The sequence below is a fragment of the Zea mays genome, chromosome 10 (assembly GCF_902167145.1).
Source record: "Zea mays cultivar B73 chromosome 10, Zm-B73-REFERENCE-NAM-5.0, whole genome shotgun sequence".
Classification (NCBI taxonomy): domain Eukaryota; kingdom Viridiplantae; phylum Streptophyta; class Magnoliopsida; order Poales; family Poaceae; genus Zea; species Zea mays.
The window spans coordinates 111,979,920-111,994,407 of NC_050105.1; positions in this window are offsets into that span (position 1 = coordinate 111,979,920).

Consider the following 14,488-nt stretch of genomic DNA (forward strand, 5'->3'; position numbering starts at 1 on the left):
CAGGACTTCAAAGTGTGAAATCCAAGTTTGTCTTTAGAAAGAAAAGGTAAGAATAATCAGAGTAAAGCGGAAATAGATGAGAAAAGATTAAGAAAAGTTCAGAAAGAATCAGAGTAGCAAAGGTAAGTAGACAATGGTTGTCCAGTTCTATCTAGGTTTCGTCCTATAGTCAACATTCCTCTGATACCACTTCTGTCACACCCGGATTTTAGGGGTCCAAAACCCGGGTGCGAACATAAACACCAGGTGTGCTGGGACCAAGTCTCACACATATGATGCATAGTGGCACAGGGTCGAATGTCACATCTTTACTATATATCAGGAGTTCTATACAAAATAAATAAATAATTACATTATAAGGAGACAACGGTCCAACAACCCAAAGTTGACTGGGAGACGACGACCTAGATCTCTCACAAACTCATCGCAGCATCCTCCATGCGCCTCATCCTGCGGTACCTGTTCTTGACCTGTGGGGGGGGGTGTGAGACAGCAAGAGTGAGCTCACATACGTTCATCGCTCAACAAGTTGTGGGGAATAATGTGAATGAACTCGCCAAAGGTGGGAGTTCATGTGAAGTGTAAGGCTTACCAAAGAGGATGGTTAGAGCTGAGCATTGCTTTTAAAGTTGGTCAAAATTTTATTAGCAATTACTAAGTATAAGTAAATACCAACCCAATTAAGTAGTAGAACAAAAGTAACAACCTCACCTGCGATGCAATGCATATGACAAATTGAGTTTAGGTTCCATAATTTAATCATCAGAGAGTCCTGAGCTGCTCATGACCGTGAGCTCGACTAGTATACCAGTTTTACACTCTGCAGAGGTGGTACCCTTTACCCACAAGTCATGTTACCCATATGCCAAGGGATCGCGACTTCCCATACACCTCTACCGAGGAGGCGAGGCAGGGTAACACTATGAGGCCTTTACAAAGTTCCACTAGCTTCAGAAAACCCGCTACAGTTTATAGGAAGCTCCAATGCAGGGTTCTTGCCTGACCGCCATCGCAGCAAAATCAACCAAGGACCTCCCTACACTGACCACTCCCCTACTGCCCTTGCCCCTTTCGGGTAAGGTAGTCCTCCACTAGCTTTCCTAATTAATCAGCCAAGGGCGTCCATAAACTCTTGTGGTGGCACGTGTTTCTCAAGTTAAGCTCTATGTTCCAATTAACATTAATGATCTTGACATGAACAGTAAATAACAACGGATAACAAAAGTATAATCATGAATAATGTGTATCTCAATGCCCAAAACCACATATAGCACTAGCAAGTACTACCCAAAAAGTTCAGTGGTAAGGCATAAAGATAGACAAACTAGGGTAACCTATTGGGTCCCATCAAAATTAACCTATGCAGATCATTATGATTAATTAGAACATGAGTGGGTAAAAGAAGTGATCAAGGGCACAACTTGCCTGGGACTTGAGATTCCAGGTACCAACTTTGCTCTTCAGACGACACGTGTCCTCACTGCTAAACGTATTAATACAGACAAACATGGTATAGGCAAAAATTAACATTACACCAAACATAAGAATAAACTATGGGATAATAATCTACTCGCCATAATGAGATCGTAGAAATAAGAACCACTAAATTCGAAGCTACGGTTATTAAGTTATGAATTTCTGAAATTATTTAGTGCTTAGAACAGATTAATCCAAATGAACAATTTTTAATTTAAGTTTCATGGCTAAATAGTGTTACTAGTTGATAGACAATCTTAATACAAAATTATTGCAACTAGAATGACTCAATTTGGAGTTAAAATGAATTTAATATGAATTATACAAGTTTGTAGAATTGTTTTTGTATTAAAAATCAATTTCTATATTGTTTTTCTCAATTTCCTCGGTTACTGGACTGCGCGCGTAAATAAACCAAAAGCCAGGGGCTAAACTACAAGACTTCCCCAGACACAGGCTACCCCCGTGGTGGACTGCGTGTTTATTTCTACGAAGCTGAGGGACTCATATGTTAACCTGCCACAACGAAGGGGTATCGCTGCGCCAGGACCATTGGATCCACAACCAATGGCACAGATTAGATCCCACTTTAAACACAACCCGTACACACCACCGTGGCCATCCGATCAAGATCCCACGACGCGGATTCAATTTGGTCGAAGGGGTAACCTAGAGTCTACCAGAGCTGTCCATCAGGGGATCAACGGCTGAAGTCCAGCCTTCCACACCGAGTGCCCAGGGCGGCGGCGCCCGAGCTCAACACTGTGGAGCGCACGCCGGTGATGGTGATCTAGCGCCCTGGGTCGACATCCAGTACCCCAAGGGCGGAACGGAGAGCCCCAACACAAACCTCAGGAGATGGCGAATGCACAAGGGGTAGTCTTACCGGCAGTGGTGGAGAGTGCTGGGTCGCCCACGGTGACCTGCGACCCGAGGCAGAAGGATTGCTCTGGCGAGCAAATCCCCACACCGGAGAAGGTCCCAAAGTCAGGCAATCAACGCGCGAGCTCCCATGGTTCCGATGAGGTCTCACCGGCACGCCGAAGCCAAGCTATTGCCCACGCAGAGATGGCCACCGGTGGTCTGACACGTCGAGATCCGTTCGTCCATGGTTGCTACGGCGGAGGCGAGAAGGGCCAGTGCGTCGAGTACCAAGTATCGCACCCGATTCCAGAGCGAGGCACAGGCTGCGGTCAAGCTTGGTTCGGCTGGCGGCGGTGATGAGAATTCATGGCGTAAGCTCGTGCGGGCGACAGACAAGCTTAGGTTCTAGGAGAAGGGCTCGACACATCGGGTTGGGGAGAACGAGGATACCGCGACGCCCGATTTATACCCCGGTAGCGAAGTCCGAGCATGGGCACGAGAAGCGAGATCCACGAGCGGAAGGTCGGCATCAAGTTGAGATTTGGGGCAGAGTCCGTGAGGTTGAAGACCGACCTGAAGGAGTGGCCCACGCGTAAGGGATGAGGAGGGAGAATGACAAGATGGCCCCACGCGTAAGTGACTCAGAGAAAAAGATAAGGGCGCTGATGGGCCAGTGGGGTGCGATTCAGTCATGGGCCAAGCAGGAAAATAGGGCCCATAGCTCAGTTTCTTATCCCTTTTTTTCCTTTTATCCATTCTTTTCCAAATTTAAAACTTCAATTCAAATTTAAATTCGGTTTGAACATTGGCTTTCTGAATATACCCAATAAGAATCCTAATAATTCTAAGGAGTGCTCTAATATTTATCCTTATATAATACCTATTAACCTAAATAAAGGATAATTTATATAAGAATCCCTTTATTGAATCTTTATTATTAAACACTTTTAGGAGATGTGACTTCAAAAGTTTTGAAAGAAGAGATAAAAAAATTCTAACTCAAAACCTTTGGAAAATTTTACATAATTCTCAAAATGAGATTTTGAGGTGTTACAATCCCTGGCCATTCACCTCGGTAGTGAAGATCGGGTCTGTATAACCCAGGCTGGGAAGGGATCACGACTCATGGGTAAAGTGTGCAACCTCTGCAAAGTGTTAGAAACTGGTATATCAGTCGTGCTTGCGGTTATGAGTAGCCTTGGGAGCTCCTTTGATTAGAGTTACTCTAGATACTTTTATGATGATGCTTAATGATGATGACTATCTTTATGGTATTTGGTATTTCCTCTTAGAGGGAGTGCCATTTGGGTAATAACTTGGGACTATTGATAAAACTTGGCTTTCTACTAGTAATAAATACCTGACCAACTAAAAGAAACTGCTTTAAGCTTAACTCCACATATAGCTAGTTCACTTTAGCCAAACAGGACATTTTTCTGAGTACATTGATGTGTACTCACCCTTGCTTTAAAACACAAAAACCCCAGGTTGTCTCTATTGCAACCAATGCTCAGGAGAAGATGAAGGCAACATGGAGGATTTTTAGGAGTTTCAAGACTTTTATGAGTTCTAGATTAGTTTAGTGGCAAACCCATGTGAAGGCCTTATCGTACTACGTTTCGTTCAACACTTTGATTATGACTTATGTTAATGACTCTATGGATGTCTTGGACATCGTGATATAATAAAGTACTATTTTCCTCTATTATTTTGAGCAATGTGTGATGATGTCCATCTATGTAATCGATGTGTACGTAATAATTTGGTGCATAGTGTGCAACAGTAGGTTCTGCATATGCGTCTCCAGTCTGTCCGGTGGTAAATCCGATATGTCTGGTTGTGTTCGCTATTATTGGGGCGCCATGTGGCGGTCCTAGTGCGGACCCGAACTGTCTGGTAGGGAAAGCCGGACGGTCCGCGTAAGGGCCGGACTGTCCGAGCAAAAGCTCGGATGGTCCGACCGTGTCCAGGGGCGCTGATCTGCCAAGCAAAGACGACATTGGTGGTATTTGTCCTAGATATGAGTTCATCGGCATACCATATAATGGCTGGGGCTGTGAATCCCCATTTGTTGACGATGTATTAGACATAGATATCCTATTACTAGTTTCATATGATGGAAAAATAGGAGCAGCATATTTCTCCAACGCACGTGTTAATTTTCTAATTGATTCTTCTAACCCTCCAATCTGCTATTTAATTTGATCTTGATGTTGATCTACATAATGTTTAATATATTGGATGCCGTTGGGTTTACTTACGTTGGGGACTTGAAGCGAAGATAGAAGATATGTGACGTCGGTCTCTCCATGTTTGATAACCTTCTAGTGGCGATCCATCGTGTATTGTGACAAGAATTTCTCCTTCACTTGACGCATGTAGTCTTCATAATGTTGTTGCCCCTCGGTTGTCAGACTTTCAACAACCGACTTCAGGATATTGTTCGGGGAGATATCGGTGTGATCTTTAGAACTGACCATTTGAGGGCCTGATTTTTAGTAGATCTAGACACCTGTCCCCAGCGGAGTCGCCAAAAAGTGTGTTGGCACCGATCTGAGCGCCAAACACTAGAGATGAACCGCCTGTCAGTGCTCTCTGTGGAGGCGCGGACAGTCCATGGCCCAAGGCTGGACGATCTGTGACTTGCGCAAGAGCATCTCCTCCTATGCGTACATCCGGACGGTCCACGCCTGGGGCTCGGGGGGTCTGCGATGGTGCAGAGGGTCTTCTTCACAGCAGACCTAGATCTCACCTCCCGAGAGGGACCCTGTCGGGGAGGAGAGATCCTATGGTGTGTCTTGGCATCGGTAGGCCACTCAAGGCACCTCTAGTCAACGTAGAGCCGAAGAGAGGTGAAGATTTGAGGTAGAGGGAGGCTAAACTAGGGCTAAACTAGAGCTACTCCTAATGCATAAGGTAAAACAATAAGTAGATTAGATTTGATCGATTATGGGGGTTCAATCGGCCGTAGCCCTTCATCTACATAAAGGGAGGAGGTCTGGACCCGTTACAAGTCGGTTCTCGAGTTAATCCCGCAGGTTTAGCTAACAAATCCTGCAAGAAAACCGAAACCCTAATTGACTCTGCGCACGCACGAACGATCCGCCATGTCACTTTTGGTTCTCAATAGGTATATTCCTTCTTGACCCATACACGCTACCTGATCGGAAACTCTCTAACATATGACATGTGGGTCCGGATTAAGGTGTTTCATGTATTTTGTGTAATTTGATGGTATGATGTTGCCATTTAATGTTTAATGTTGTTGAACTTGTGATAAAATTGTGTTGGTTTCGATGAATTTGTCATACTTGCACAAAGGTAATATGTTATGTTAGCATCTTTCAATATTAGGCTATCTCCAACATGTCTCTAATCACATCCCCTATCTCATCCCCTATTTCAAACTTCACTCTGTAAATAGTGCCATCTCCCCTATTTTACATTACCCACTGGAGACAGTCTTAGTGAGGTATGGGATTTCAACATGTACTTACTTTTGCGATTCAAATGACCACATCTACTGTAATGTTAATGGTATGGGTACCCGCTACCCATGGTGGGTATGAGTAGGGCATAATTTTGTACCCATAATGGGTAGTGAGGTATAGGAATGGATCATTCTTTCTCTAGTGGGTATGTATATGGCTTTGTATGGGTATCTTACCCACTACCATGCCTAGTTTTTTCCTCGATGTTTTTCTCCATTTCCTTTTTGAAAGGGAAATGTGCCCTTGTGCCATTTCTATATTGTTTTGGTGATTAGATGCACAACACATTATATTTGAACTAACATGATGTTGAGCAAAAGTGTTTGAGGCAAAATGAGCTCGGAAGAGGACTTAGTAAAAAAATCTATATGGTTCAAGCAAAAAGGTATGTTCTAGACACTGAGTCAATTGATTTGTGTGCTAATCATATTTGTCTAAGTGCCAGGGACTCGGCTAAGTCAAGTCCGAAAGAAACAAAAGAAGACAAAAGAAGAAACAGGGAAAAGCTGCTGGACTGCGTAGCATCGGATGGTCCGGTGCCACCCACCGGACAGTCCGGTGTGCACGAGACAGTCCGGTGCATGGTCCGGCCAAACTCGCTGCTCTCGCATTTTTAGCCTACGTCGACTAAAATTGATCGGACAGTCCGTACGTGGCGCCAGACAATCCAGTGCTCCAGTCGCGCAACGGCTAGTGGCCACGTCAGCGCTGGCCAACGGTCAATAGACGCACTGGACAGTCCGGTGCCCCCCAGAATCCGAAACTAGCCAATCAGAGGATTCTTTGTCGCGTCTCGTGCGTGTTCTGTTCATTGTCCGGTGCACACCGGACAGTCCGGTGCGCTAGCGGACAGAAGGCAACAATGGCCTTCTAAATGGAGCTCCAACGGCTCGTAGCTCTCTTGGGGCTATAAAAGGGACCCCTAGGTGCATGGAGCGGCACACCAAGCCTTCATTGAACATCCTAAGACGCCTAGACACCGCAAGCATGCATTTGGTTCATTGCAATTGAGATTTGAGCACTTTTTTGAGTTGTGACTTCACTGCGTTGTTTCGTGTGCTTGTTTCTTGACTTGTGTGCATGTCGTTGCTATGACTCTAGCTCTTGTGTGTGTTTCTATTCCCTCCATTACCCTTGTGGTTTAATTGTGATCAATCTTGTAAGGGTGAGAGGCTCCAACTTGTGGAGATTCCTCACAAAGGGAAACACTAGATAAAAGGAAGAAAACCGTGGTACTCAAGTTTGATCGTTGGATCACTTGAGAGGGATTGAGTGCAATCCTTGACCGAAGGAGGTCACCACAACATGGAGTAGGTGAAAGGGAATTAGGCTTACACCTAGCTCCTAATTGATTTTGGTGGTTGAATTGCCCAACACAAATAATTGGACTAACTAAGTTTGCTCTAGTCTATAAGTTATACAGGTGCCAAAGGTTCACACTAAGCCAATAAAAAGAACAAGAAATGGGTTCAACAAAGAGAGCAAGGGATAACCGAAGGCTGCCCTGATCTGGCGCACCGGACTGTCCGGTGTGCCACCGGACAGTGTCCGGTGCACCATCGGACAGTGTCCGATGCACCAGGGAACTCGACGCCCAACTCTTCACCTTCGGGAATTTTCAGGGGGCTCCGCTATAATTCACTGGACTGTCTGGTGCACCACCGGACAGTGTCCGGTGCTCCAGGGGAGAGCAACTCTGAACTCGCCAGCTTCGGGAATCCGCTCCGCTATAATTCACCGGAAATGTCCGGTGCACACCGGACTGTCTGGTGAGCTAGCGGAGCAACGGCTACTTCGCGCCAACGGTCGACTGCAACGCATTAAATGCGCGCCAGCGCGCGCAGAGGAGTAGAGCACGCGCGGGTGGCACACCGGACAGTCTACAGGACGTGTCCGGTGCGCCACCGGACAGCCAGGTGGGCCCACATGTCAGAGCTCCAACGGTCGGAACCCAACGGCCTGGTGACGTGGCTGGCGCACCGGACACTGTCCGGTGGCGCACCGGACTGTCCGGTGCGCCATGCGACAGCAGCCTCCACCAAACGGCTAGTTTGGTGGTTGGGGTTATAAATACCCCCAACCACCTCACATTCAAGTCATCCAAGTTTCCCACCTTCCAACTACTTACAAGAGCTCTAGCATTCAATTCTAGACACACCCAAAGTGATCAAATCCTCTCCCAATTCCACAAAAGCTTTAGTGTTAAGTGAGAGAGATTTGTTGTGTTCTTTTGAGCTCTTGCGCTTGGATTGCTTCCTTCTTTCATTCTTTCTTGCGATCATCTCATTTGTAAGCAAGGCAAGAGACACCAATCGTGTGGTGGTCCTTGCGGAAAGTTTGGTTCCCAATTGATTTGAGAAGAGAAGCTCACTCGGTCCGAGGGACCATTTGAGAGAGGGAAAGGGTTGAAAGAGACCCGGTCTTTGTGACCACCTCAACGGGGAGTAGGTTTGCGAGAACCGAACCTCGGTAAAACAAATCCGCGTGTCACACTCTTTATTATCTTGCGATTTGTTTTGCACCCTCTCTCGCGGACTCGATTATATTTCTAACGCTAACTCGGCTTGTAGTTGTGATTAATTTTGTAAATTTCAGTTTCGCCCTATTCACCCCCCTCTAGGCGACTTTCAATTGGTATCAGAGCCCGGTGCTTCATTAGAGCTTAACCGCTCGAAGTGATGTCGGGAGATCACGCCAAGAAGGAGATGGAGACCGGCGAAAAGCCTACTACAAGCCACGGGAAGGCTACATCGGAAGAGTCCCGCAACAAAGGGAAGGGAAAGGAGAAGAAAGCCTCTTCCCACAAGTCGCATCGGAGTGGCGACAAGAAAAAGAAGATGAGGAAGGTGGTCTACTACGAGACCGATACTTCATCACCTTCCACCTCCGACTCCGACGCGCCCTCCATAACTTCTAAGCGCCATGAGCGCAAGAAGTTTAGTAAGATCCCCCTACGCTACCCTCGCATTCCTAAACATACACCTTTACTTTCCGTCCCATTAGGCAAACCGCCAACATTTGATGGTGAAGATTATGCTAGGTGGAGCGATTTGATGCGATTTCACCTAACCTCACTCCACAAAAGTATGTGGAATGTTGTTGAGTTTGGTGTACAGGTACCATCCGTAGGGGATGAAGACTATGATGAGGACGAAGTGGCCCAAATCGAGCACTTCAACTCCCAAGCCACAACCATACTCCTCGCCTCTTTAAGTAGAGAGGAGTATAACAAGGTGCAAGGATTAAAGAGCGCCAAGGAAATTTGGGACGTGCTCAAAACTGCGCACGAAGGAGATGAGCTAACCAAGATCACCAAGCGGGAGACAATCGAGGGGGAGCTCGGTCGCTTCCGGCTTCACAAAGGGGAAGAGCCACAAGACATGTACAACCGGCTCAAAACATTGGTGAACCAAGTGCGCAACCTCGGGAGCAAAAAGTGGGATGACCACGAGATGGTTAAGGTTATTCTTAGATCACTTATTTTCCTTAACCCTACTCAAGTTCAATTAATTCGTGGTAATCCTAGATATACACTAATGACTCCCGAGGAAGTAATCGGGAATTTTGTGAGCTTTGAGTATATGATCAAGGGCTCAAAGAAAATCAATGAGCTAGATGATCCCTCAACATCCGAAGCACAACCGGTTGCATTCAAGGCAACGGAGGAAAAGAAGGAGGAGTCTACATCAAGTAGACAACCAATCGATGCCTCAAAGCTCGACAATGAGGAAATGGCGCTCGTCATCAAGAGCTTCCGCCAAATCCTCAAGCAAAGGAGGGGGAAAGATTACAAACCCTGCTCCAAGAAGGTTTGCTACAAATGTGGTAAGCCCGGTCATTTTATCACAAAATGTCCATTATCTAGTGATAGTGACAGGGGCGACGACAAGAAGGGGAGAAGAAAGGAGAAGAAGAGATACTACAAGAAGAAGGGCGGCGATGCCCATGTATGTCGCGAGTGGGACTCCGACGAAAGCTCTAGCGACTCCTCCTTCGACGAGGACGCCGCCAACATCGCCGTCACCAAGGGACTTCTCTTTCCCAACGTCGGTCACAAGTGCCTCATGGCAAAGGACGGCAAAAAGAAGAAGGCTAAATCTAAATCCTCCACTAGATATGAATCCTCTAGTGATGAAGAAAATGCTAGTGATGAGGAAGATAATTTGCGTACTCTTTTTGCCAACCTAAACATGCAACAAAAGGAAAAATTAAATGAATTTATTAGTGCTATCCATGAAAAGGATGATCTCTTGGACTCTCAAGAGGACTTCCTTATTAAAGAAAACAGAAAGCATGTTAAGGTAAAAATGCTTATGCTCTAGAAGTAGAAAAATGTGAAAAACTATCTAGTGAGCTAAGCACTTGCCATGAGACTATAGACAACCTTAGAAATGAGAATGCTAATTTGTTAGCTAAGGTTGATTCAAATGCTTGTGATGTTCCAATTCCCAATCTTAGAAAAAATAATGATGATTTGCTTGCTAAGATTGAAGAATTGAACATGTCTCTTGCTAGCCTTAGAAATGAAAATGAAAAATTAATTGCTAAGGCTAAAGAACTAGATGTTTGCAATGTTACAATTTCCGATCTTAGAGATAAAAATGATATATTGCGTGCTAAGATTGTTGAACTTAATTCTTGCAAATCCTCTACATCCACCACTGAGCATGTCACTATTTGCACTAGATGTAGAGATGTTGATATTGATGCTATTCATGATCATATGGTATTAATTATGCAACAAAATGATCATATAGCAAAATTAGATGCTAAAATTGCCGAGCATGAATTAGAAAATGAAAAATTTAAGTTTGCTCGTAGTATGCTTTATAGAGGGAGACACCCTGGCATTAAGGATGGCATTGGCTTCCAACAGGGAGGCAATGTCAAACTTAATGCCCCTCCTAAGAAATTGTCTAACTTTGTTAAGGGCAAGGCTCCCATGCCTCAGGATAACGAGGGTTACATTTTGTACCCTGCCGGTTACCCCGAGAGCAAAATTAGGAGAATTCATTCTAGGAAGTCTCACTCTGGCCCTAACCATGCTTTTATGTATAAGGGTGAGACATCTAGTTCTAGGCAACCAACCCGTGCTAAGTTGTCTAAGAAGAAAACTCCTAGTGCATCAAATGAACATAGCATTTCATTTAAAACTTTTGATGCATCCTATGTGTTAACTAACAAATCCGGCAAGGTAGTTGCCAAGTATGTTGGGGGTAAACACAAGGGATCAAAGACTTGTGTTTGGGTACCCAAAGTTATTATGTCTAATGCCAAAGGACCCAAAACCATTTGGGTACCTAAAGTCAAGAACTAAACTTGTTTTGTAGGTTTATGCATCCGGGGGCTCAAGTTGGATCATCGACAGCGGGTGCACAAACCACATGACAGGGGAGAAAAAGATGTTCTCCTCCTACGAGAAAAACCAAGATCCCCAACGAGCTATCACATTCGGGGATGGAAATCAAGGTTTGGTCAAAGGATTGGGTAAAATTGCTATTTCACCTGACCATTCCATTTCCAATGTTTTTCTTGTTGATTTATTAGATTACAATTTGCTTTTCGTATCTCAATTATGTCAAATGGGCTACAACTGTCTTTTTACTGATATAGGTGTCACTGTCTTTAGAAGAAGTGATGATTCAATAGCATTTAAGGGAGTGTTAGAGGGTCAGCTATACTTAGTAGATTTTGATAGAGCTGAACTCGACACCTGCTTAATTGCTAATACTAATATGGGTTGGCTCTGGCACCGCCGACTAGCCCATGTTGGAATGAAGAATCTTCATAAGCTTCTAAAGGGAGAGCACATTTTAGGATTAACAAATGTTCATTTTGAGAAAGACAGGATTTGTAGCGCATGCCAAGTAGGAAAGCAAGTTGGTGCTCATCATCCACACAAGAACATCATGACGACTGACAGGCCGCTGGAGCTCCTACACATGGACCTATTCGGCCCGATTGCTTACATAAGCATCGGCGAGAGTAAGTACCGTCTAGTTATTGTGGATGATTACTCTCGCTTCACTTGGGTATTCTTTTTGCAGGAAAAATCTCATACCCAAGAGACCTTAAAAGGATTCTTGAGACGGGCTCAAAATGAGTTCGGCTTAAGGATCAAGAAAGTTAGAAGCGATAACGGGACGGAGTTCAAGAACTCACAAATCGAATGCTTCCTTGAGGAGGAGGGCATCAAGCATGAGTTCTCTTCTCCCTACACCCCACAACAAAATGGTGTAGTGGAGAGGAAGAATAGAACTCTATTGGACATGGCAAGAACCATGCTTGATGAATACAAGACTTCGGATCGGTTTTGGGCCGAGGCGGTCAACACCACTTGCTACGCCATGAACCGGTTATATCTACACCGAATCCTCAAGAAGACATCATACGAACTCCTAACCGATAAAAAGCCAAATATTTCATATTTTAGAGTCTTTGGTAGCAAATGCTTTATACTTGTTAAAAGAGGTAGAAAATCTAAATTTGCTCCTAAGACTGTAGAAGGCTTTTTACTAGGATATGGTTCAAACACAAGGGCATATAGAGTCTTTAACAAGTCCTCTGGAAAAGTTGAAGTTTCTTGTGACGTTGTGTTTGATGAGACTAACGGCTCTCAAGTAGAGCAAGTTGATCTTGATGATATAGGTGATGAAGAGGCTCCGTGCATCGCGCTAAGGAACATGTCCATTGGGGATGTGTGTCCTAAGGAATCCGAAGAGCCTCCAAATGCACAAGATCAACCATTCTCCTCCACGCAAGCATCTCCACCAACTCAAAATGAGGATGAGGCTCAAGTTGATGAAGGAGAAGATCAAAGAGATGAGCCACCTCAAGATGACGGCATTGATCAAGGGGGAGATGCAAATGATCAAGACAAGGAGGATGATAAACCAAGGCCGCCACACCCAAGAGTCCACCAAGCAATCCAACGAGATCACCCCGTCGACACCATCCTCGGCGACATTCATAAGGGGGTAACCACTAGATCTCGTGTTGCACATTTTTGTGAACATTACTCTTTTGTTTCCTCTATTGAGCCACATAGGGTAGAGGAAGCACTTAAAGATTCGGATTGGGTGGTGGCGATGCAAGAGGAGCTCAACAACTTCACTAGGAATGAGGTATGACATTTAGTTCCACGTCCTAATCAAAATGTTGTAGGAACCAAATGGGTCTTCCGCAACAAGCAAGACGAGCATGGTGTGGTGACAAGGAACAAAGCTCGACTTGTGGCCAAGGGATACTCCCAAGTCGAAGGTTTGGATTTCGGTGAAACCTATGCACCCGTAGCTAGGCTTGAGTCAATTCGTATATTATTGGCCTATGCTACTTACCATGGCTTCAAGCTTTACCAAATGGACGTGAAGAGTGCCTTCCTCAATGGACCGATCAAAGAAGAGGTCTATGTTGAGCAACCTCCCGGCTTTGAAGATAGTAAGTACCCTAACCATGTTTATAAACTCTCTAAGGCACTTTATGGGCTCAAGCAAGCCCCAAGAGCATGGTATGAATGCCTTAGAGATTTCCTTATAGATAATGGCTTCAAAGTCGGAAAGACCGATCCTACTTTATTCACTAAAACTCTTGAAAATGACTTGTTTGTATGCCAAATTTATGTTGATGATATCATATTTGGGTCTACTAACGAGTCCACCTGTGAAGAATTTAGTAGGATCATGACACAAAAATTCGAGATGTCTATGATGGGGGAGTTGAAGTACTTCTTAGGATTTCAAGTGAAGCAACTCCAAGAGGGCACCTTCCTAAGCCAAACGAAGTATACTCAAGATATTCTAAGCAAATTTGGGATGAAGGATGCCAAACCCATCAAGACACCCATGGGAACCAATGGGCATCTCGACCTCGACACGGAAGGTAAATCCGTCGATCAAAAGGTATATCGGTCGATGATTGGCTCTTTACTCTATTTATGTGCATCTCGACCGGATATTATGCTTTTCTGTATGCATGTGTGCAAGATTCCAAGCCGACCCTAAGGAAGCTCACCTTACGGCCGTAAAACGAATCTTGAGATATTTAGTTTATACTCCTAAGTTTGGGCTTTGGTATCCTAGGGGATCCACTTTTGATTTAATTGGTTATTTGGATGCCGATTGGGCGGGGTGTAAAATTAATAGAAAGAGCACATCAGGGACTTGCTAGTTTTTGGGAAGATCCTTGGTGTCTTGGGCTTCAAAGAAGCAAAATTCCGTAGCTCTTTCTACCGCCGAAGCCGAGTACATTGCCGCAGGCCATTGTTGCGCACAACTACTTTGGATGAGGCAAACCCTTAGGGACTATGGTTACAAATTAACCAAAGTTCCTCTTCTATGTGATAATGAGAGTGCAATCTGCATGGCGGATAATCCCGTTGAGCATAGCCGCACTAAACACATAGCCATTCGGTATCACTTCTTAAGGGATCACCAACAAAAGGGAGATATCGAGATTGCATATATCAATACTAAAGATCAATTAGCCAAGATCTTTACCAAGCCACTTGATGAACAAACTTTTAACAAACTTAGGCATGAGCTAAATATCCTCGATTCTAGGAATTTCTTTTGAAGTCTTGCATACATAGCACATTAATATACTTTTGATCATGTCTCTTTTATATGCTATGACTAATGTGTTTTCAAGTATATATCAAA